The sequence below is a fragment of the Mytilus galloprovincialis genome, chromosome 1 (assembly GCF_965363235.1).
Source record: "Mytilus galloprovincialis chromosome 1, xbMytGall1.hap1.1, whole genome shotgun sequence".
Taxonomy (NCBI): Eukaryota; Metazoa; Mollusca; class Bivalvia; order Mytilida; family Mytilidae; genus Mytilus; species Mytilus galloprovincialis.
The window spans coordinates 93126331-93152860 of NC_134838.1; the positions used below are offsets into that span (position 1 = coordinate 93126331).

The following is a 26530-nucleotide window of genomic DNA, read 5'->3' on the forward strand; positions in this document are numbered from 1 at the left end:
CAAAATAACTCATGAAGGCCCTCTTCACTTCATATTTGAATCTCAGTTAACTTGAAAAGCATGGCAAAATGAACTTCCATCACTCAGTTGAAAATAGTTGGGCCAAAACAGATTTCAAAACCTGAAGAATTTCATTGTTTGGACATTCTACCAATTAAAGTGAGATTGTGGTCTATTTGTCTTCAACGATACTGCATACTGATGATCCATTCTACATTTGTACTATATAAAGTGAGACTGTTTTTTCTGTTCATTTGAACTATACAGAACTCTTCCACCTATTTTAAATATAGCAGTTGAAACAAATGGAAAAAAAAGTTCTGAGTTGGAAATTATAGTTCAATAAATTTCAAAACCTAGTATGGCATTGATTACATTTTCACAATTACATTGACAGAGGACAGTCTATATTATTTCTAAAAAAAATTATAAAAAAGTTGTCAAATTTATTTTCGTGTTTTATTGTGTTGATGGTTTTCTGATCATTCCAATATACACACTCAAGTTTTATTATTGGTAAGTAAGTAAGTTATTTTTATTGGTTTGAAATCCAAAATTACAGGATTGATATATATATGAGGAGGTGGTACCTCAAAGTTATTAAGTACTTAATAAAGCATTTCTAGAAATGTACATGTCGCTTATAAATTTAACAATAATTCTAATTATATCAGTCTCACCACACGTATACAAAAATTTAAATCTTGCTTCATTAGTCATATTTAAAAAAGATGGAACTATTTCACTAATTTTGGAAAACAATTGGTCTCTAATTATATTTAGTTTTGTACATTTTAAAATGAAATGAAATTCATCTTCTACTTCTAATAGGCACAAAGGACAAATTCTTTCTTCTACAGGGGTTTTAGTGTATTAGTTTATTGGTGGATTCATTGTATATGCTCAAAACAAACCAGTTGTTTTGTTGATTGAAGATCAAAAAAAAAAAAACAAGACCAGATATCTCTCTCAAAATCTGTAGAAAAGTCTAAGGAATCCTCTTTTATGGTCCTGAAAAGTCAAAATAGTCACTGACGGAAAACAAAAGCAATGCCTCAATTTATTATTAACGTCTATATGTCAAACAAGGAGGAAAAGATCAAATAATAGTCTAATATTAGGTTTTAAACTGTTGCTTTTGAATGGTAATAGGTTCAGCTGATATATCATTGAACATTCTAGGTGCAACTTTGAACATGAAGGTTAAGAGAACAATTACTCCATACAAATATTCGTGTACAAGTCCAGGATTCGAGCACTCACTTTAGTGAGAATCCTGCTGAAACAGAAGTACTAGGAATTATTAACTATCAACAATTATAAAGATATACTGGTGTTCTATGATATTTTCAATTTAACAAATATAGCATTTGTATTGTACAGCAAAACTACCTAAAGCAACGAGTGTCTCGATACAAAAACCCGGATACATTATACCGTTTCTTATGAAACAGAAACAATTCAGGAAATTTCCTGAACGTTTAACTAATGTTATTGGTCATGTTTGTAACTTATTACAAAACAATCTTTTTAGATTGCAAAATAACATGATAGGAATTATCACGATTTAAAACATAAACAATAATACTATTAGTAATTTGGACAAGATCCCATAACTGTGCATTCTTCGACTAAAACATTTTTGTGGCTATACAATTTTACAGCAAGATCATATGATATCAGACTTTATGACATAACACTGGCAAATTGCCATGGATTATACAAAAACAAAACAAAACTAATTACAGATCTTTAATAAATAAGAAACGATGTACGCATTTTTTCAGCGATCAATATATAGATCGACTGATTTACTAACGCTACGTGAACAGCAGAAAGATGATGCAAAGTTTTAATTTAAATTGATTTTCAATATATTTCCCATTAAATAAATAAATGACAACTAAATGTCTTGCAGATATCGTCTAACTAAAAACGCCTGGTAAACAACTGAAATTAAACATGAATTGTACACCCCCTTTTTTCTACGTATTTGTATACGTAATCTATTACTTGGCAAGCTGCCAGCACTTTACTACGGTTTAATAGTATTGATCATACAGTATAGTCGTGATATGGTCTCGCTGAATAAAAGGTCACAAGTCTGATCAATGATTGACAGAAAGAAAGTTTCTCGGTTGCGTAACAGAAAATACAATCGATAGAGGAAGCAGAATTAGAGATTTTTTTCTGCTTTCAGAATAGATGCCATCAATATTAGACACCTACTGATATTTTTTGTCAAAAGCTTGAACAGAGAATGGGAAAATGGTTGATGAATTCAAATGTTTATTTCAATATATTTGTATACGCGTATCTTGCCCAAAGCAATTAATAAATCTATTTTTGAACCTTTTACCCACATTTAGACGGATTGTTCAGGTTAAACATGATAAATGCTAACACAGTGAACAAAACGGCAAGATCTGTACTGAAAATAGAGATCAAAGATAATCTCTTATAAATCTGTACCAAGTGGCCACAAAAAAACCTTCTAAAGTCGATATTCTAAATATTTCGGATATCCCATGCAAGGATTTCTTTACAAATCGGGAATTATTTAATTGTAACAACAGGATTAAAAGCTTTAATATTATTAAGCGTCTTTAGTAATTGAAGACACATTCAAAACCTCGAGATTATAATTAACACGAAGTCCATAAAGATTTCTTTACACCTACATATTCTTCTAATTCTTTACACCCCAAAATGTAAAAATTAAACACCTGAAAGTAGAGAAGGTGGAAAATGAAAACGAACATCTCACATACAAACTTTTAAGATGCCCTTACATTCTTTTGTAACAAACCGATACATATTCAGTTTTATTAGCGCTAAGAACTAGCTTAAACACCTACCATAAAGAGCGATACGATCGGAATTTCTTGGATTTTTGGGGCTCTGCACTATAGTAAGGTGTTTTCGTTATACATACCTAAAAACATTTGCTTTTTATACGACATTATTTTTTTGTGCTTTATATAACTAATTGTTGTACGTGTGTGTGTTGTGCGATATGCATAAATTGACAAGTCGGGTATACAAACGTCAATGAGAGCAAACTGACGATCGACAAAAACATCAGATTTCCACACATTGTTTTAGGCTCTAAATTGACACGACTGAGAAAAAAACGACATCCAGGATCTTCCACAAGTAATGATGATTCAAACAGCAAAATCACAAACTAAGTTCCCATTCATTTACAACAAAAATGTCATACAGCTAAAGTGACATCCTGTCAGGATAACGAATTTTGATCGGGTTACTGGTATAAGCGATTCTATCAGTTAATTCCATTTGTTTTCTGTTGAAAATTACTTCATCCCCGTATTAGTTTCAACAGTTAAGTAATTTTTATCAGTTTTAAGGGTTACTTTAGAATTTCAGCTTTACGCCTACATTTTGAAGGCTAACTGACACGTAATTCTTTAAAATACTAGTATACACCTCTTCAGTATACCCTAATAGCGTGTCGACATGATGCAACCGACAAAGCACTAAAGTTAATATATTTTGAGTGTCTTCTCATAGTATTGGTCTATGCATGTCCAAAATTTACCAAAGACTTACAAAGGGACAATTTAGGTCTAATTATGTCAATCAATAATCGAACGAAACGTTTAGAGTTCAGAACAAGACTACAACTATAATGATCTGCATCTAAGTTTAATTCCTATGGGAACGAACTGTGCGCCTCTCCTGACTGACCTCTTCTTATTTTCATATGAATCGGAGTTCCTCATACACTTGTCAAAAACAAGAAGATCAAAGAAGCCAGGTTATTAAATTTCACTTTCAGATATATTGATGATGTTCTTTCCATTAACAATCCGAACTTTTCCGATTGGGTTCCATTAATATATCCACCAGAACTAGAAATTAAAGAGACAACAGACACGGCTTCCTCCGCCTCATTTCTAGACTTATATCTCGAATTTGACATACACAGTCATATTAGTACCAGAATCTATGACAAACGAGACGATTTTGATTTTGAAATTATCAATTTCCCCCACCTTAGAAGGAATATACCAACTTCACCGACATATGGAAAATACATTTCCCAACTTATTCGGTATTTAAGAGCTTGCAGCTCCTACTACGTCACCAGTGTTTGAACAGAAAGTTGATGAACCAGGACTATGTCAAGGAACGTCTCGTCCTTTTTCTAAAAAAGTTCATCTGAAGGTACCTAGAACTTGTTGATAAATATTCCGTATCAACAAATAATACACGATGGTCTTGAAGTAAAGATTTTGCGTGCTGAAGTTGTGTATCTGTTATGTTATTCTTTATTTGTCTTTATTAATATTACTTTTACTGTTAAGTCTGTTTTTTGAGATATCCATTTGACGTATCTCTGTGCTTATGTATCCCATCATACTTTGAACGGCAAAATTATTTTAGGATGTGACTCGATCTATCTCTACCTGTGCGAATTTCAAACACGCAATTTTACACCAGTACTTAAAACCTTTCATCCTTTATGGGTGCATTTTACATAGATAAATAAAATCGTATAGTATAAGCAAAACGAGGATGTTAATTTTGATGCATGCCTTTTTGTGCTTCTTCGTTACATTTGTTGATGATAATACAATGCTGTACCCCTATTTTTGACATTTTTACCTATTGTGTATATTTGTTTTGTTCACGCATCGGTGACAATATAACAGAATTTGATACAACTTTCATATAAGTGAGAGGTTTACCTAGCTATAAAACCAGGTTCAATCCACAATTTTCTACATAAAAAAATGCCTGTACCAAGTCAGGAATATGACAGTTGTTATCCATTCGTTTGATGTGTTTGAACTTTTGATTTTGCCATTTGATTGGGGACTTTCCTTTTTGAATTTTCCTTGGAGTTCAGTATCTTTGTGATTTTACTTTTTAAGGTTACAAGGTGCTCGACTGAAACTTGCGTACCAACGCCTATGACCGCGGTAACTATATTTCATATATACCTATTCGATTAAATATACAATTGGAAAGTGTAGATAAATATAAGTTGAATACATGTAAATATGATAATCAAGATAATCGATTAATAAATGGCTTCTGGATTAAGAAAATTGGCAAAATATGTGGTATGAAACAAGGGCAATGGGTAAACATATACCATGGCCCGCAGACGAACTTAATGGCTTAACCCTTAAATGTAGATAGTTACACAATTATCAGGGCTTAGATAAGCACTGAAAGATAGTTTTGTAGTGAAAGAAAAATAGTAAGGTCTTCTTAGTACGATATAGGTCACGAATACTAACTCTTATCTTTAATCGTGATTATATATTTACGTTATAAAACTATGTCACATATCAGAGAAGACAAATCAAGTCTGTGTCGCAAAGACGTGCGCATTTCACTTTTGGGAAAATTAGAGACTAGGCTAAGATGAACTTAGTCCATTCGTCAAATGAAGACCCGACTTATTGTTTCCCCATTTCGACTATACATACATACTTAAAGTTGTAAAACTGACATTTAAAAAAAACAACTATTTGTTATATATATATTGAAAAAAGAGAAATACATGCATTGCTTATCAGTCATGTATAAAATTATACGAAATCAATCATGTGTGAAATGTGCATCACATTTTAACGACGATTTTCAGAGACGTTAGTCGAGATTGAAAATGTGAACCTTGATACAACTCATTACCCGAGCTATCGACAAAGAAGCTTATACAATATGATCTGTTTTCCCGAAAGATATTCTTAACTATATTGTTTTTTGGTTATGGTATATAGAAGATTTTCAAAGGGAGTATCAAAATATTTGTCGTTTTGTAGACCCCCCAAATTGCCATGTGTTCCTAAAAGGAATCAAATCCTTTCATCTGAAGAAAATACATGCATTTGGTGGATGGTTCTACAGCCTGGCGCTTGCTAAATGAACCCCTATTTTGTGTTTTTATTTTTTAAAGTAAATATTCAGTCATATTTAATATTTTATCCCTACAATATAACAACTATATTTTCTCCACAAAAATTATGTTTATAAGCTTCTGTTAATGGTATGTCATATAGATAGGAGAAAGAACACATTTACTTAGAAAAAAGAAGTTAAAATATTACAGAATATCTATTGCATTTTAACCCCCCAGGGTTTCATATTTTGCAATAAAGATTATCTAATGAAAAAAATAAAATATAAAAACACATATTGTAAAGAAAAGAGGTGGGGGAGAAACATATTGTAAAGAAAGGGGAGAAGTCCATTCCGAGTCCAAGCGCTGGTGGTTGGTTCCATATTATAACATAAACGATAAACAATTACAATATGCATGGAATAAGGCAGTTCTTTACAACTAAAACATTCTTTGCGTGTGATCAGCGCGTAAAGATTTATTTTATTTCTATCCTCTTTCTCATCGTTAAAAGATCCTAAAAGCACGAGGCTTACTACTGAATCTGCATTTGACCTCAATTGAACCAGTTATCGGACAAAAAATCATTCAGGTCGTTCACATTGAATATAAATCAACCTTTGGTTGACTTGCTCCATAGCAAATTAATATTCTCGCTCTGTTTATTCTACTGCAGAAGAAGAGAAATGACCTAGCATCGTGCATACATTGTAGTTTGTTCTAAGTTCGACCTTAATCGACCACCCTTCCTAGTTTTATAACTTTTTTAAGTAGAAAATTGTTCGCTTTAAAAAGTACACGAGATTCATTCATAGTTTAACTACCCTCAACCAGAAAAATAAAGATACTTATCAGAGATTAAAATTTAGATACTGTGTAACTAGGGCAACCTTTTATTGTGTAAAATAAGATAGCGTGTTTCCCTTTACCATCCTTTAAAGCTGTGATCATAGACTTGAGACAGAGATGTTTTGTTCACACAGACTTGAGGCAGTGTTCACACTGTCATTGAGGGGAACGCGAAGGACAATATAGGAAGAAAAGGCCAAACTTTTTAAACCTATAAGCAAACATGTACTTTAATTTTAAAATCTAGCTAGAGACATTTTAAAATCTAGCTAGAGATATTTTAAAATCTAGCTAGAGATATTTTTACACATCTTGGTCAAATTAAACATTCGCTTTTCTTTACAACGCTGAACATTCGGATTAAAACAATGCCCATATGCATTTTTTAGTGAAAGCTTTATCTTCAAGGGTTCATTCTAACAGTATAAAAAAGTTCATTGCAAAATGTAGTTTTTATCATTTGTCTTTTGCATATTTCAAGCTATATTTCATTTTTGTTACTTTATGCATTGGATTGCGTTACAAAAGCAATTTAAAAAAATACAATTGTTTATTATTTAAAAAGGTTCCTTTCAAACCGACAATATCACCTTAATGCATAAAAAGATCATTTAACCGGCTACAAGAAACTCTATCATGATAGAACTAGTCTATACAGTCTCGTCGCATTCTTTACATTTCTCAGGATTTGGCGATACAAATCAACTGCATCTCATTGAAATATATATGTCAAATATATTATTGTCTTTTTAATGATATATAGTAACTATTTCATTAGACAACTAATAAATCAAAGGTAAGATTACTTTAAATGCATTAATTATAAAGTGTGAAAATTATCTCAAGGGTGATATGTTAAGAACATATATACCGTGTACTATTTATATCTTATATTGAATTGTAAAAAATACAAGGGATATCAGATAACCGGAGGGCTAAGGACCGAAGAAATATTCACACAGGGGAGGAGATAATATTACTTAAGTATGATTTTAAATTACAGTATCAAATAGGAAGCTCGATTTGCTTGACCTAAAGCAATTACAGAGCTTAAGATCTGAGATGATAAATTTATTAGCCGTTTATTTATTTTTTTTGTTAATTGTGAATATATTGTGTAAAGGCTGATGATAATCAGTTAATCTTTCCCAATCGACTATTCAAAAATCAAATAAATTAGAAAAAAATATGATCCAATGTAAATGAAAATAAGACAATGACTTTTCTATAGTACATATACACCGAATTTGAAAAAAATATTAAATTATTTAATAGTACACAATACATTCACTTCGTGAATCAATACCCGTTTCCATATCTTTTTTTTTTTTAATACCGTGCCTGGTACTAGCCCCGAAATGCACTCCCAATCTATTTTTGCTTGCTTGTATAAAAATTCCCAGAATGTTTGTTGAGATTGAAAAGGATATCATTTGTTATAAAAACTTCAAAGACAAACCAACAAATGATAAATAACATTACCTGTCAACAAATATGCTATAAAAGACGAATTTTGTCAGATATTGTCATAAAAAGACTTGATTGATCACTTAAATAGGTTAGTGTAACTATTTAGGACATAGTATGTTAAATAATTGCCCCATTGACCGGTAGATTTTTAATGTACAGGTATACTATCAATATTACCTGAAATTTACCTGGAGTATGCCAAACAACAAAACTGTCATTTTGTTGAAAGATGACCCACTGATCAGTTGAATAACACTTATATAACTGACACTGGGTTGTTTTCCCCTTGTTTGTATGTTCGTTTTTAATTGCTAGAACGGACTGCAAAATATTCGAGCGCAACATTTGAAACGCCTCTACTGAAAGTATAATTAGACATAGAAAGAAGAAGTGATATTATTGTCAATGAGACACCTATTCATAAGAGACCACATGACACAGAAATTAACTATTATAAGTCACCGTACAGTCTTCAACAATGAGCAAAACCCATACCGCATAGTCAGTTATAAAAGACCTGTAAAACTATTCAAACGAGAAAACTAGCGGATAATGTGGGTTTACCTAAATGCATAATAGGATAATGGAAAAAATGTACAGATATTAAAATGAACTTAAAATTCTAAGAACGGAAAAATTAGAGAAAAGAGACAACTGATTTTAAGAATGTCAGAAAAATGAAATGAACGACATACACCATACATATCCTCCTCTAGATTTATCTGACAATAAGATGAAATTGAGTTTGTCATATTTTGGTTGTTGTCTATTCACAGTAGGATTTTAGAAAGAAGGACATAATGAACTGAAACTGACATCTACTATCGTAATTGTACTGTCTAGAAAATATTTGAATACGATGCACGTTTCTAGCTGACACAATAGAGTATACACTACTACAATATCGTACTGGCCATTTCCTCTTATGTTTAAGCTGAAAATTATCTCCCCTGATGATGTACCTGGTAGTGACTTACACCAATGATTATATGTCATACTTATATAAGTACTATATCTCGTACCTATAACCAGCGGTGTCCTCGTGATCATGAATGAAATTAGGACGTGAATGGAATGTAGAATTTGAATTACCTATGCGGTGACCTGTCTCTCAAGTGTTCGACAAATAAACGCTCCCCTTCTATAAATTTCGGAGAAATATCGGGTGGTAGTACCTGAATATCTAGTACTTGTTGTAACTTGATTCTTTATATCAGGTTCACAATTTTATGGTAAACAAACGTGAAGAATATGTGTCGGTTTTCTAGGACGACTTGCGGACTTCAATCGTTTGAATGTAATAAAGATAAATTATAAAGGAGACGTGCATGGACTTATGTCAACGACACAGCAACCAAACAACGTTGTACAACAAAACAAGGCTCAACTGAGTTACTTAGATAATCCAACGACAAATTGTAACTGCATATTTATTTGAAATTATAATGCCTCTTATTACGATTAACATTAAGACAGACACAATAAATCGGATTTTTACATGTATGCACAAGGTCTACAGTCAATAGGAAATGAAACATCTACCCGGACACATTAATCGAACACCGAGACTAGTCTATGGTCTTAGTATTACCACCAAAACTCAAGGCAAGTGATAACTAGGAGAACTTATAAACCACCAACAACCACCCGACAATAAAGGAAATACGTAACTTACAAATTAACAGAACATTAGGGGTAAATAGCTCGACTTGGAACAGGTTTACGATGAAAAATGGGGATGATTTCCGCCATGAAAGACCCTTAAAGTTATATATACTTGTTAACCGTTATTATTTTTCGTTTTTAGCTAAAATCAAGACAATCTTCTACTTCAACCAATAAATAAGAGCATCACAATTGATTGATTGAAATAACGCTATTGACTTGTCCAAAAGAAATACCCTTAATGAGAAAAGAGAATTTTGGAAACCGGGAAAGTGTCAAAGAGATAACAACCCAATCAAAGAACAGAAAACAGCACAAATCTTCAATCACGCTGGACCCTGAATAATAATGTATACTGCTCTTTGGTCGGGTTGATGTCTCTTTGACACATTCCCCATTTCATTTCTCAATTTTTCTTTTAAATTTCCTTTTCAAGACATTATGATCAAAATGTCTCTCTGATGCTTATAAGTTGTCTGAACGATAGCCCTTGATGATTGGTATACAGTCTGTTAAATAAATTGCTCTTGAACGGTTTCTGTAATAAATGGTAGGTGTTTCCCCAATATATAGATAGCACTGATCTATGGACTCCGTGTGTTAAAAAGCTCTTTTCTGGTCGTTAGTTTAAACATTTTTATTTATAGTGGATTGGGAAACAAGTTTTTGCAACTTATAGTAATCCCTTTCCACTTTGCGGGTGCGAGTGCTGCCTTGTAGCGGCATTAGCCTGCTCTTTTTCCAGATATATACAAGGGTGTCTTTAACGTGCAAGAGAATATATATGACACGGGTCAGCCATTTATCGTCCCCGTCCTACGGACTATCATCGTTTCCTCAAGACCATACTCGCAAATTGTGTCAAGGGAGAGCCGAAAATTAAGTCCCTGAAATTTTCATTCCAGACGGGAATCGAACCAGGAACCTTTGTGTTAGTAGTCCGATGCACTAAACACTACAGCACGGCTCTAGTCGTTGTTTGTTAGAAATATTTACATTGCTTCTGTAAGTATTTTTTATTATGTTGCTCGCATCTGGTCTTTAGACACAACTTTGTATAAAGTATACATACACTCATTTATGAAGTATCTTGCTAGATATACGTCATTTGTGGTCTTAAGAAAACAGCTATTCAAGGTATACATTAAACGTTTTATTAAGTATATTGTTCACATCTGGTCTAAAGAAAGAGCTACTAGTATTCAAGGTATACATTGCACCTTTTATTTAGTATCTTATTCGCTTGAGGGTCTATGTCTGTTTAAGTTTTATTAGTGTTTCATCGATAACAGTGAATTTGAATTGAAAAAAATATGTTACGCATTTACTTTGCAGGCTTGCTGTTTTGTAAAATAGGAGATGTTTTACCCGAACATACGCCACTGTTTTGTCTGTGACATGAAAAGTCAAGGGCGTTGGACATTCCTGTATTAGACGCCGAGTTAAATAATTTACAGTTTTTGAACCATGGTGGGGCATGTTTCCGATGATAATCCAGGATCCGATACTGGATTCTATCAAAGATAAAATTTAACTATACAGGACATAATAATTAAGAAACGGACTGTAATGTCTTAACCTATATAATATCTGAAATTTGTTGGTAAATTTTGATACATCCTTTTATATTAATTTGTAATAAGACGGTATTAATAATTTGGCGGGAAAACTATCAAGACTTCAGGAAAATAACACTTTCAACACTGACGTATGGGAAAGAATTAATATTAAGATTATCAAGCTTGTTTCCTTGTCCTCAATTGTAAATAGGAAATAATAAGTGATTCGAGGAAGATGTGGCTCCCATTCAGATTCATTGTAAACACAGACGACATTGCTTGTGTTAGTATTTCCGTTTGAACTACTTTATGGATTTCACAGTAAGCGTTCTGATATGAAAGGTCGAATTGTTCTAGGAAAGGGAAATTAAACAGAAAGAATTTGGGAGTTCTCGCACAAGGAACTTTACAACGATTTGATTAGTTTACAGCATCCAATCTACTGTCTTGTCTATTTTCAGAGACGTATATCCCTTTATATCATTGCTACAACGCACAGCTAACCATTATGTAACAGAGGGAAATCTCTACATAAGGGACCAATCATTAAAACAGGGGGGGGGGGGGAGGAAGGATTTTTTTTTAATTTGAAAAACATATTCCAATTCCATAGAAATTGAACCCAAGAGTTGCTTGAAAAATCCCTAGCATAATAATAAATGCTTTAGACCTTACTTTGTTAATCTATAACTTTTATTTTTCAGTGCATACATATGTATGATTAACCTTTTAGTGGATAATCATCAAGATCATGGATCTATAGCAATGTTTCCTTTAAATCTATCTATATATATTTAAACAATGTATGTACATGAACATCTACTAAATGCCTGTCAAATGACATTGTAGATATGTTAGTAAGCTAACCAAGATTAATACAGTGGCGGAATTAAGGGACATGCATCCCCTCCTTTGAAAAACAAGTCCGCTAAAAATCGTCAATAAAAATTAAATTTTGCTTCACTCGGTAGATGCATTTTACAGCTTTGGCCAGTAAAACCCTTCTCCTTTCCTTGGACAGAAGGTATCCCCCTTGATTAAAATGCATTTCAACTTAATCGTATATATATATGCTTCCTTGAAAGATACTTACAACGGAATTCTGTTTCGTGGATGTCTATATATTATATGCATGTTATACCATCGGAATAATGTGTCACGGTAAGTTCTGTCACTTTGTACCTTTCTCTTTCTGAGCATTGACCAAAAAAAAAAAAAATCCAAAAATGGCGAAATATTTAATTACTGTCAATTAAACCGTTAAAACGGTCAATGTGCAAAGAACATGCCCCGCCTTTCAAATAAGACTTAATATGTGTGTTATGCATGTGTATATTTATAGAAAGAGAATCTTCCATATATATTTGCATTTAGCAACATTTTCGCGGTTTATAGTTTCCGCATATATGGCTTGCAAGCCTCGACCAATATTGTTTTGGAAGTTTTATCATCTGTACAGGACGCGTTACCGTAGTATTCAGTTTTTGGTCGCCGACATTTTCTTATCTGTAATACAATAAATAATTTAAAAAATCAAATAATCGTTTACAAATGCTGAAAATATACCCTTCACCTTCACTACTAGTACTTCCTAGAACTACACTATATACTTGGCGGTTTTTAGAAATTGTTCAAGTATCTTCCGTGTTCAAAATAACTTGAAATTTTAAACTAGGTTAACTATTTAAATACAACTTTTTGAAAATATAACAACAAACCAGTAATGACTGCTATTTTTATCTATATACGGAAATATTTGCAACTAAGTATTTTTTGTTTTGATTATTTTAAATTTTTATTGTTTTTTATTTCTTTTTAGGCAAAATATATACACGATACAAAACAATTAAACATTTTGAATTTCAAAGAAAATCTCGCTTGAGAATATAATTAGGAAATCTGACTTGCAACGAAGTATTATTTTTTTGTTTTGCTTATATTTTTTATTTTTTTTTTATTTCTGTTAGGCAAAATTCATACACGTAACAAAACAATTCATTAACATTTTGAATTTCAAAGAATATATCGCGTGAGAATATAATTTAGAATTCTCGGTTAAACAAATACCAGGAAAATGTCTATACGATACAGCCTGTTGTGGAAAGCGATACCACCATGTCGATATAGTAACAGTTGGGAAGTTGTGTATTGGACGTATTCTGTAACTATACATGCATTACTTCCGTCATTTTTTTACAGAAAGTATTTTTAAATGTAAAAGAGTTCGTTGTACAACAATAGGTGTACGTGTACTTTCGATATCTTGGTTCTGCTCTTAAGCATGATCTGAGAAACAATAACCCATTTAGGCTGTGACTTTACTAGAACATAAAGTGAGCATTACATAAATGTTTGCTATTTACTTTTATGGATATAGCGGACATGGCATTTGTCCAAATTGATATATTCTTGGAAAAAATGAATTCAAACTTACGCAGTTATAGCCTAGCTTCATAAAGTCGATGTTCAAATTCTGAGTTTTAATTAACTGTTCGCATTTGCTATCTTTTGTAAACTTTTGATTTTTTTCTGTCATTTAATAATTATATACTAGTGCGTTATTGTACTAAGTCTAGTATATATTTTTTTCAAAGTTTCTGTATCAGAATTGACCGATGGTAAAATTGAAGGATGTTTATATACATTTGATTCATCTGGATATTTTTTTTCCAATCCAAAACACATCATGCATGCAATGTCTCATAAACTTAAACTCTAAACAAATGTATATAGATCTATATAGTCACCCTTAGTGCTATTAAATTTTATATATCAAAAGTAAATATTTGTAAAAAGCTTCATGTCATTTAACTTATTCGGAAATTTAAATAGATTGAAAGTTTTTATTTAGACATTTAAAGTGTATAGAATACTAAAGAATGGCTCAATCAAATAATTTGCGTCATACAACTTGAATGTCTAAAATATTTGAATAGACGGGTCACATTTTTGTAATAATTGTGGTAAATAAAGTTGACATATACTGTCCACTATGAGTTTACGGCCAGGTTATGTTTACTTAAGAATTTAGCCAATGGAATTTTAATATCCGAATTCTCTATTTATAGATGTAAGTGACCAGTGCTATAGACTAATTTCATGGTTTAAATTCGAGGACAATTTTGGTTTGTATGTTTACTGGAAACAACGGTTTAATTTGAGACCAATTACATGTAGCTCGTATGGTCATCGAGGCGATTTTCATCACATATCTTCAATACTACCGGTATATGATTCACTGCTACTCCGCTAATAAGACTAAAAACTATGTCCGAAAATGAAAATAACACTTAATATATATCACGTGTCATCCTTATCGGTTTTTGTATAAACCCCATATGCTTCAACAGGACCGCTTAAACTTAAAAAATGTTAGCCAAGGAATATCTGGAAACGTGAGCACCAACATGATCAAAAGGGACATACAAAAAAAACCAGCCAAAATATCTTTAAGACATTCAGTTTACAAAAAGTTTGTAGGATGTTCCTGTTAACCAACCACCGTGACTCTTGTTACTAGAATATAAAGGGAGCCATAAAATTTTCAAAATGTTAAATCGGTTGCATATAAAATTGGAAATACGTAGCAAAATTATTGCTTTGTCGATAACCCTTTAGATGAGTATAACCCCCCCCCCCCCCAAAAAAAAGGGAGAGTACGACAAATAACAGTAGAAATTTTTTTAAAAATCGTGATTGCAGGCCAGTAAGTCTTAATATACATGTATATGATTAAATGATACAAAAAAATCTTGCATGGAGAAAACTGTGAAAGAATTCAATATTCCTATATACGATAGGCTTCAAACCACCTAAATATTTGAAACAATTGAACGGAATGAACTTATTGAATTACGCAGTCTACTAGGACTAATCATGGAAGTATTATATTGTCTATATAATACTTCTATGGACTAATTAATGTTTGCTGATACAGTTTTATTATTGAAGTACTATATACATTATTTAATGTGTGTTTTAAGCTGAACGACAAACGGTCTTCATTGGTTAAGAGGGAGGTTTAAGTGCACGCACAACTCGTTTTACCACACCACGATTTGTGTCTGTACTAAGTTGCGCTTAACCCGAATAATCCAGTCCATCCCTGTAATCAAAATCTCCTGCTTGTGAGGTTATGTAGTAATCGTAGTTCACATGAATATACCGGCAGAATTACGCTTTCTGGATCGTGTCGTTCGTAGTGTGCAGTATGTCTGTGTTAATTTTTCGGAGGAGTCGGGTGCTGGTGGTTGATGTGGTCTGTTGTATCATGACTGTCCAGTCTTTTGTGTGGTTCTTGGTATCTTCTGTATGCATTACCAGTCAAGAGTGGTGGCACGAAAGCGCCAAAGATTTTTAAGGCATGCACAAACTGATCTCAACGACAAGAATTTCCATCTAGCGAATAAGTTTATTGGATCCTTCTTCGATCTAATATAACCTCCTTGATGTAACCATGTGGCTTGCCTCATGTGGAGAATCTCCTTTCGTATCTGAAAATTGAAGAATGCATTGTAACAGATGATTTTGCCCGCTAATGGAATAACATCCGCTCCAGTTTAAGGTCATTTCTCTTCGCAATCTTAAATAAAATCCATTAATGCCATGCATTATACATGCACTTAATTAAATAAAACTTTACCACAAATAGACAAAGTATTTATGCAGTATACATTGTATATTATTAATTTAGCAGGTATTTAGTACATGTTATTACGTAATATCATAATTATTAAAATATGTTTTCTGTCAACAACAGTATGGCCAGTTATATATGCATTGACAAAAATAATAAGTCCTGGTTTTTTTCTGGTCCAACTTGAGAATCCGAACCCCCTTCCTTCTTCGCTAACACAAGAGACCAGTTCCCAAAATTGACGAGAAAATTGATAACATATGCTCATATGGTATGGAACCTGCTGTAATATGGAAAGTATTCGAAGTTGTGAAAACTAGATAATTCACACGAAACTATACTTCCCACGATTCATGCCTGTGGTTTTCCCCCAAAGAACTTTGGAAGTCATGCATACAAATTTTTATGAATGAATGTCTTTACACTTATTCACACTCAAACAAAATTTAATCCATCAAAATTTGTGTCATGAGAGGTATACATGCTTACCTGTATTCGTTAGGACAGATCTTTCTGTCTTGAGGGTAAAACTCTTACATTCCAAACTTGAGGCTCCAAGAGACTCACCTGTCAATCAATCATCAAATCCAGTTTTCACCATAAATGACGTTTGGGATCGGTTATGTCAAGTTGTGTATAATCTGATAACACGTTTTGAAGGAGAAAGTGTTTATAAACTTTATAATATTTCCTTTTTACCAGATAAGGCTTCTCAGAATCAATCACGCATGTTACAAAATTTATTGTTGTTGATTCCAATGAAATGAAGTAGTAAGAATGAAACACTTACAATTTCGCGTATTTATTCAACAAGTTTCTGATTTACAAAATGTGACCCTGATACAGTATATGTTTTGTCACTTATGATAAACAGGATTACACCCCAAAAAAATAATTTGTAAAAGTTATTTAGAGGCTGAAAAGGGTGAAAAGGGATTAAAATAAGTTGTCATAACTTGTTTCCGAATCCACTATAAAAAATATGTTTAAACTAGAACAATTGAAATCCTTAAAAAAAGTTTAGGCGATGTAGACGGACACCATTCATTGTCATGGCAATAGCTCATATTTGGTCTTTGGAAAAATGGATTAGAATATAAAAACTTTGGAAATGTATCAAATGTATTGATATGTCTGTGTTAGCTAGATATTGAATGTATGAACATATGTATCCAATGTTTACGGGATTAAAAAGATGTTTGCTATACGTCGCTGGGCGAGTCCGGTCACTGCAAATAAAAACCTAGTAAACACTAAAACAACTTCTACATCTACTTCTATATCGCTTGAATTACTTCTTTTTAAGATTTAAATATTCCCACGACCCGAGACCAGGTAAAATTCGATGTTACTACATGTACAAAATATAAAGCGTTCTACATTTATGAAGACTTAATAGGCTAATAATAAAACACCCACTATAGCTTTTATCTATTCTTCACTGTAAATAGACAGAAGGGATTAAGGGCAGATATTTGAGTCTAAATGACGTAAATTTTACGACCTTTAATGATTCATTTCTAATGTGGGCATTCGTTGTCCAGTGTCACGATTGATACGTCAAATGGCATACTAGAAATATTTTCATTGCATATAGTAAGAAGTATGTTCGAGATAATATGCAGAATATGTATATTTCCAATCGAGGGATCATAGGTGTAGGATGGCAAAGCAAGCTGTTTACAACAATGTAAAATTGACATTTAAAGCCAAATGTAACATGTGGCTGCCAGGCGAATGACGAAACATTTGTGTGTAAAGGTTATTGTTTATTAATCCACATGACATGTCGATAAAAAGTGTACACAACAGAAAAAAATAAATAAATATGTATGTATATGTTCATTGCAATTCTGTCACTATACATGTTTTAAATATAGGGCCCTTTTTATATTTATGAACAGGATTTGTATTCAAAATTAGAATTTCGTACCTTATTCTGTTCATTTATATTCGATTGAACGTCAAAATTGTGAACAACGAAGTGTTTCGTCAGCAAAAGACTCATCAGTGCCGGACGATCGAATCAAAAAAAGATAAAAAGGCCAAAATAAGGTACGAAGTTGAAGAACATTGAGGAACAAAAATTCCCAAATGTTTTGCCAATGATACGGCTAAGGTATCTATTCCTGATATAGAAAAGCCTTAGTATTTCAAAAATTCTAAGTTTTGTAAACAATTAATTTATAATTATGACCATATATATATCAATGATAATTCATGTCAACACAGACAGAGAAGTGCACCAGGCAAGCCGCAGTGTTTTGATACCTTAAAAAGGGAATATAAAAGTGAGAGAAAACAAAACATACTTAACCATAACAAGAAGCAGATTGAGTAGATAAGCTCCATCGTTGTGTAATTACGTCGTCTGTTTTGAACCCGTCTGTTTTATTCTGCTTTTATTGACCGTAAATAAGCAATTAAGTAATTAGATACAGACTCTTTATATTCTGCTGGAAACCGTTTGATCAAAAAACGAGATAACTTACAAAAAAAGTAGAACAACATACGATCTGACATTTGATTTATTAAGTTTAAGTAGGCCACATCTTACGTCTGACTAGGTCAGTTGAATTCTTTCTAACATCTGGAAGTTCTTTAAACATCATGCACATTATAAACAGATAAGTTGTAGGAGCAAATTCCTAAAGTCTGACGCAATTCTTGTCGTTTACATCACACCGACGTCAGAAAATGCAAACTGAAGCACATTATTAGACATTTTTCATGAGCTTTATGTCCTCAGAAGGTGTAGGAGCGTCACAAGAAGAACATGTGCTGCACTATCGCGACTTAACATTATCCTATCAAGATCTCATATCTTTTGAATTACATTGTGGTAAGTTCATACATATGGTACATACTATATAGATATGAACAATCAGGTACAGTTCTTATTTGTTCGAACGATATGAAAAATATACTAGCTTCTACGTCATTTGGTCTCTGGTGAAGAGCTGTCTTCAACGGTTGGCAATCATACCCCATCGTCTTGTATATATTTAAAATATAATAAAAATGAGAATGGAAATGGGGAATGTGTCAAAGAGACAACAACCCCACCATAGAACCGGTACGTCTAAACACCGCTCAGGACCTCCTCAGTGACAGTGTCCTCATTATTTTATAAAAATTAACATATCTTCTAAGTTCGATTTCAAATTCTACCAAAATTTAACTCTAAAATAAGAAGCGTATAACGAATATATACATCCATCCTGTGTGCAGATACGATGACTTTAAAGGGTCCTGAGTGCACTTTGTATGTCATATATGTCTCTGGTATGTCCTGATCGATGTTTATACGTATCCCCATAGAACAGACAACAGCAGAAGGTCACTAACAAGTATACCGTATACCTGTTACCATGTGTAAACTTTAGCTGACGTGGTCAAAATAGCTATTTCAAAAATGTAGAAATCTTTCTTTATCATACCATCTCATGATATGGAAGGACTCAGTGTTATGACTGCCCTTAGAAACGAGAGATAAAGTAGAACGATCTGACCAGGTTAGGATTACATTTCTTAAAAAAAACTAGCTTTGCTCTGTTCGATCATCCGAATGAATCATGTATGGCAAGCACAGTGCAAGATCAGAATAAGTGCACACACCCTAAAAGTAGAGACAGATAGATATGCTAAAACTTGTATAGATAAATCACAAAGATTATGTAAAAAATGCATCTTAAATAAAGTTGAAGACGAAGAACATTTTATATGTCAGTGTCCCTTTTATAACTTTTTCAGAAAAAAAAAATATGATAATATTTTAATAGGTTGTAAAAAAAATAAAAGTTAAGCACAAGTGCCAAATTTAATTGGCTTTTTATTCAAGAAAACCTGGAGGTATTGAAAAATATTGCAATTTATATAAATAAATGTTTGGAACTGAAAAAAAACTGTCAATATAGTATAGATATTGTTTTATTTAAGACGTCGAGAATATTTGCCTATATTGGTATGCCTTTTTATGTGTATGGCTCTGATCTGGCTGTGGTTTAACAAAACTGAAATAGTTAAATTCATATTTGTGATTTATGTCAACAAAATTCTTGACTTTGCAAGAACTGGATGAACAACCAAGCTAGCTATTTTGTAAACTGAAAAAGACGTGCAATGCTAGTAAAAGGTTACAAGGTAAACGTTATTGAAAAGGCAACCTATTTACACAGTTTAACCAATTCTAAGGTCACGATGCAGCCTTCACAAAGGGATAAGCGCTCAGACAAGGTTAAATCAAGCTGTGAATGAATTAAAATATCTGAAACCAAACATCTTGTTCACAATAGATGGAAAAAATATAATGGAACGGCGACAGTCATTGACTTGATACTTGACGGGTTAAACTAGTTTTAATAAAACTTGACATCCATCCTAGTCCTTACTACAGTACAAAACAAGCAACCTGTTGAAAAAGAAAACCACTCAATAAAATAAATTAAGAAAAAAAATACCGTATGTATTGATAATGCTAATGATGAAAATATAATAAAAAAACAATGACATCAGCATTTATCAAAAGCATGCAGCGAAAAAAATGTGGGTTGAAAAATCAAATGTAAAGGAAAAACAGCAGACGAGGGTGAGATAATCTTCGTCTGTAAATGATCAGTGATTTGGAGTGGCAATTCTCAAATTGTCAAGTATGTGATATTAATACTGTTTTATTCAAATTCAAAATAAAGTATCACATTAAATAGTGCCCTCCCAATGAAAGACCTACCGTCTCATTTAGGACTAATATACATGTATATTAGTGTAATAGTCTCAGGGGGAACGACCACAGCGGTCTCTTCACATTCGATGTCTATCTAATTGTGGCATATTTATAACAGTCATAACTTTAATTAATGATAGCTATGGTCTAATTAAGCATCGCAGCTCTGGTTTTCATTACATACAAACTGTAGAGGCATGTATGTTAACCTCAATGAAACAATGAACTGAAACATTTATTACAACTGTCTTATTAATTTTGTTTTGCTATATTATGTTTTCAAACAATGACTTTCAAATAAAAGTCATCAACACTCACACTGGTTTTTTTTCAAATACGTGACAGCCAGCGATATTGTGTTTTCCTTTTATTCGTGAGGAGTATAAAGAGCTCGTGGAAATAATCAGGTTATAGGTTTTTCTTATTCATTCAAGTATTTATTTAGGAGCGGGCAATGACTTTGGAATTTGAAATTGAATTTATGGTTTTGATAGCGGCAAAAGATAAAATCCGAAGAAACGACATTAATTTGGTTTGACCAAGGACGTATAACTAACATACGTCCTTGGTTTCACCTTATGATTATTATCAATTTTATTAAATGGATTCAAATTTTTATACTACTAGTCTAAGGTACAAAAGGAAGCACGACAAATTTTCATCGGGGGTGGGTTTTTTTCACGGTCTCATATTATAGAATCCCTTTGGCCGTCTTATCTATGATAAATTCACACCTAGTTTTTTTTGTGGGGTTCGTGTTGTTTATTCTTTAGTTTTCTATGTTGTGTCGTGTGTGCTGTTGTTTGTTTGTTTTTTCATTTTTAGCCATGGCGTTGTCAGTTTGTTTAAGATTTATGAGTTTGACTTGTCTCTTTGGTATCTTTCGTCCCTCTTTTCAACATAACCATAAGGTGATCAGTCTTTTTTCTAGACGAAATAATTAATGCTGGATATCAAAAACTGTTGAAATTTTCTCAATGAATCCAATTTATTCATGGTAATAAGAGATATTGGCACAAACACAGATGGACAGTCTGCCATGTGTATTAACAAATCCACGCGTCCCACTGTGTATATTACATAACAATGTAGAAAATCTCTTCTATAATTAACACTGATGACATGCAATTAAATACGCCTCGTTAATTGCCATCATATTGTCTTACTGGTTATGTTATTGATGGCACGTGCCCGTTGTGACCGGAAATCAGTTGGTAACCGTATCCAGCAATATATGTTTGAGATTACAGACCAGAACTTACGTAACTTCACGTCTCCTGTCAGTGGTGTATAATCAGAATTATCAACTATATAACGTCCTGCTAATTAAACAGATACAAGATGCTTGAAAACAGTAATAAATCTTTATCTTGATTACGACTCATTAACCAGTTGTAATAGTTTATCAATTCCTTATCAAGCTCCTTTCTTTCTTTTCTGTTCATTTACATTTTTAATATGTCTACACTAACAATGCAAAGAAGAGGGACAGAGCTTAAAATGTAAAGAAAATAAGAAAGAGCTTAAAATGTAAAGAAAATAAGAATTAAAGAACCTCGTACCTAAATGATTTTGGTTGTGCTTTGGGAAATGTTGCCGTCATGTATAGAACACATTTTTGCTTTGAATGAAATACATCTATTTAAAAGTTTAAGGTAACTTCCATGGCATGCTTTCGCGGAGAACGTAGAATAGATGCTTTATTGAAACAGATCTCTTCTTTATATCCTAAATCATTTCCACAAAATGAACAAACCATTAAGACAGATCTTTTGTAGAACAACAGACGTAGTTTTCATTTTCTTTTGCAATTGTATCTAAGTTACAAGTGGGTTTTAATAAAGAAAATGTGGAATCTACGCGCCGTTTTGTGTTTTAAACGGTCTGATATTCTCTTAGTCACATTCTAGTACAAACATCAAAGGGATATCATTTTCATTCACAAAATACTGAGTATGTACAGTGATGTATGTATGATCACTGAATCATCATCGCGGAAGGGCGAAAGCGCACACCTCCCACATTATCAAAGGTTTAATTAGCTTTAAAATAGTCGAGGTATAAGTAAAGAGAGCTTAAAAGCAAAAACATGGGCGTTTATCAAAACGGGTGGTACACTATTAATTTTGTATCTTTCAATAATGATTGTAAACAAATTACAGTAGTAAACTATGCATCTTTAACAAAAAGGATATTAACCTCCAGAGGAAACTATAGTGGGAGGAATGGCGAAACGAAATTGTGCGACCCACAAAATCATCAAACCAGACGAGCAGACACTGGGATCTAAAATTTATATTATGTCACAGACAGACATCAAATCACAGCTAAACATAGTGATATATCATATACAAGCATACCAATATATATATATATATATATATATATATATATATATATATATATATATATATATATATATATATATATATATATATATATATATATTATACGCTAGCATGGTAGATAATACTACTGCAAATGTACTTGTATAATGATTATAATGATGATCTTTATTTCGCCTGGGTTTGATACACACTTTATTCTCCTTTGTCAAGACACATAATAAATATTATAAATGGAATCAAATAAATATTTAACACGTATGATTTAAAAGGGTTTAAATGTGGCATGCCACCGTGTCGCAAATTATGCTACTAGAAGCTTATTACATGTAGTTGGTCTGACCAGTGGAAGCAAACGACGTTTCAAGCATAAACGTTTTTGCCTTTGGTCTATTCTGTAATTCGAATCACCATACTTTATCTTAAATGCATTATTCTATTAGTTACTTAGTCCAAGGATTTGTATAGTATACAAATCCTTGCTTAGTATTAACATGAGAGTAATATTTTTGTTACTTAATCTTAACATGGAAGTAATAATGTCAATATTACTTCCATGGTCTTAGGGGATCTTGTTTGAATTATCATACCTGTCTATATATAAACATACATGTATACATACTGTAACAATGAACCTTATACGTAGAAGATTAAACAATTATAGTATCTTGCATACATGTATATCTATATTATATCTATAAATGTATTGGTGGTTATGGTATTTATTGTGTCGTTTGATTTTAGGCGATTTTATGTGTATGTTTGTTTTTCTCCTCTTGTAAACTAAACAGTGGACTTAAAACGTTTAATCCGTCCTAAGTAAGAAATCTGATGTTCAGTGGTTGTCGTCTGTTTATGAGGTTCATTAGTGTTTCAATTCTCGTTTTCATATAGATTAGACCGTTGGTGTTACAGTTTGAATGGTTTTACACTAGTAATGGGGGGGGGGGGGGGGGGGGGGGGCTCTTTAAAGTTTACTGTTCGTTGTGAGCCGATGGCCCGTGTGAAGGCTGTACCTTGACCTATATGTAGTATAATACATACTGGTTTACTTTTATAAATTGGATTGTTACATTGGCACTCCTACCACATTTTCCTATATCTATATGTTATAGATATTGCACATATGGAAACAAGATCAAACAATGGGTGCATCATGTTTTTTATTGATAGTGTCAGGACCCTTTGAAATTATATTCTTTTTTTTAACTACCCTTGAAGGTTATTTTAGCTTTACCATTGCATGTTACTAAAAAATAACCTTCCAGGGTCGAAGTTTTTTATTTGTTGATTCTTGAAGGTCACTATGACTTTCATACAAATAACGAGTTTTCCGACCTATAATCAATAAAGAGTTTGCGCAAACAGAATCAATTACAGTAACAAAAAATGTCAGTGCAAAAATATTACAAAAATGTTTGTTTTGTCTAAGTGCTGTCTTGTATTGTTCATTATGTAATCTTTAAAAATATAAATGTGTTTGATGCTCAGTTTTATTTTCTGAATATTGAAAAAAAGGTGAGACACTGCTTTGTATCCCTTACAGATCGACGAATTGTTCCTTATCAAACACGTTCGTCCGGTGGCAAATATCTCATGCACATATAAGATGAGATCAGGCACAAAGATTATAATTAAATTAATATTGATATATAAAGTTGACATGTAAGTTATATTTATATACTATCTAAAATATATAACTGCACGTCATCAGACAAAAACAGTTGATTGCGAGCTACCCGCGGTCCTATTATATCATATATTCCGCTAAAAATATATATTCCATTTCTTTCATGCAGATTTATGACATCAAACTTAGAAGTTGTGTGTTGTTATTTGATTGAACAGTGCTTATATATAGAAAGAACTTGATACATCCAAAAGAGTAATTTATGTCTCGGCGGTAGATTGTCTGCAATGGAAATATCAGTGTGTTTGTAGGCAGAGCTTCTTCTGCCAAGTCAGAGGTAATACAAGCATACAACCATTTCTCAATAATAGTATCTGATTGATATTACAGACGATGAATTTTGCAAAGATGCATAACGTTCATTTACAGACTGGGTTTGCAGAATGCGTTGTAGATTGTCTGGTATTGATACAGAGTTCGTTAACATTTTGAACTTCAAATTGTAGACAAATGAACAATACAGCAGACCATATATATAATATATATGGACATCTTATGTCGCTTTCAAATGTATATCCATAAAGAATTAAAATGAGAAAGGAAATCGGGTAAATGTCAAAGAGACAACAAACCGATCAAAGAGCAGCTAACAGACGGAGGCCACCAATAGATCTTCAACGCAGCGATAAAATCCCGCACCCAGAGTTGGAGTTCAGACGGCCCCTAAATAAAAATGTGTACTAGTTCGGTGAAGATGGGTGTCATACTAAACTCCAAAACATAGAAATGAACTAAAATTAAAAAAAAAAAACACACACAAGACTAACACATGCCAGAGTCTCCTGACTTGGGACAGGCGCAAAAATGCGTCGGTGTTTAAGGTGGCACCTAACACTACAGTGAGATAACTCGGTAAAATCAGCTAAACGTTTTAATCACGTTGTGTGGTTAACGGAATGTTAAACTTCCCAATGATCAAAACTAGTGTTTGTCAAACTGCTATGTTACCAGTGTATTTTTTCTGATAAAATGGTTGGTTCAAATTTTTTGAAAATTTTATATTTTTGTCAAAGGGTCAAAGTAATTGCTTTATCAAAATTTTATGAAAATTAAACGGTCCAAATTAATTTTAGTGAAACCTTAAATAGTTTTGTGAGATCTCAAACATCCCCCTATACCTCGAGTCAATGAAGAATAAAGAAACACACAGCAAAAGAAGATGTGGTGGGATTGGCTTTGAGACTAATATCCACAAGAGACCACTTTAATGTGACGTATAGATGCCACTATATAGGTCACCAATTAGCCTTCAGCAATGAGTACAACCATGGTAGTATTATATTGTCGATAGATTACTTCCATGTAAAACCAAGGATTCTACACCAATAAAGCCAACCAAAAGACAATATCAAACACTTTTTTTAATAATTATAGTATAATTCCCTTGAAACTTCAAAACAAATACATAACAAAAACTTGTAAAGTTATCTTAATAATAAATTGCTGGTTCATGTAAAAGGTGATTAATTATTCCAGTTTGAACGCAGTTTCCAATATTGACATCATTTAAGCTTATATAATGCATGTAAGCATGAATGCTCAAAAACAACATGTAATTAATATGTTTAATTGCATGGACGCAGAAGATGGTAAATAGGACTGTTTACTGCAGGTAAAAGAATTTAATTATACCTGTATTTACAAGGAAAGATTCGTGATATTTTGATACGGTTAAATAGTCAAACAATGTTTTCATACTGTCTTATTGACGTAAA

The 26530-nt window shown here is 32.6% G+C and overlaps 1 long non-coding RNA gene across 1 annotated transcript; it reads right to left on the reverse strand.

Moving 5' to 3' along the window:
- Nucleotides 1-15339: 15339 nt before the first annotated feature.
- Nucleotides 15340-16850, reverse strand: LOC143045102 (uncharacterized). The gene is made up of 2 exons (XR_012968866.1): nucleotides 16547-16850; nucleotides 15340-15914 (listed from the first exon to the last, which is right to left on the reverse strand). It is a non-coding gene; the product is annotated as an uncharacterized LOC143045102 (long non-coding RNA).
- Nucleotides 16851-26530: the final 9680 nt, after the last annotated feature.